The sequence below is a fragment of the Eleutherodactylus coqui genome, chromosome 12 (genome assembly GCF_035609145.1).
Source record: "Eleutherodactylus coqui strain aEleCoq1 chromosome 12, aEleCoq1.hap1, whole genome shotgun sequence".
NCBI classification, from domain to species: domain Eukaryota; kingdom Metazoa; phylum Chordata; class Amphibia; order Anura; family Eleutherodactylidae; genus Eleutherodactylus; species Eleutherodactylus coqui.
Genome location: NC_089848.1, coordinates 79,260,380 through 79,261,180, shown reverse-complemented (window position 1 = coordinate 79,261,180; position 801 = coordinate 79,260,380).

The window sequence follows — 801 nt, the reverse complement described above, 5'->3', positions numbered from 1 at the left end:
CAGCATGGTTTAGGTATGGGTACGCGTACAGATACAGATAGAGGGGGGGCCCCAGCTCACGTTTTGCATCAGGGCCCCTAAGCCTTTAGTTACGCCCCTGCACACAGGGATACATTTGATTTGTGAACCTTTTGGTCTGGAAAAAAATAAATCGCAGCATGCTCCATTTTACTGTGGGTCCCGCACAGACGGCTTACATTGAATCGCGGACCGGCCGCGGATTCCGTGGGAAAGCAGTAGTAAAAAAGAAAACTCCACTGCGCATGTGCGCCGGACGGCGCTTCTGCACACAACCACAGTGAAGAAGAGAAAAGATCCGCAGAAGACCCGGACGGGTAAGTAGAAGTCCCGCAGTATCGTTTGCCACAGGCAGGGTCGGATTTCATTGCGGGCTCCCGCATATAGAATTTGATCTGCCCGTGGACATGAGGCCTTAAGTTAATTTCACATCCCTATGGGAGAAAAACACTTTGCACTCGCATGTACATGCCAGAGCGATGCTATTTTTCTTTTCCTCTCCTACAGGGAAGAATGGGCGTTTCTTCAACAGCATGCACCCATTGTAAATCCTACACACCGAACAAGCGCCAGCCCCACAGCTTCACCCACTGGCGTCCTCTGGGTGGAGGAGAAGGAGGTGCTCTGGAATTGACACTGATTACATAATACATGGAATAAGACAACGTTTGGGCGGTGGGACATTTCAAGATACATCTGATGTCTGGTTGTCTGTTCCAGCTTGTCTGCAGCCATTGTGCTGTCTGTCATATATCCTGCAGTCGTGCCTTAGGAGCAGATCCG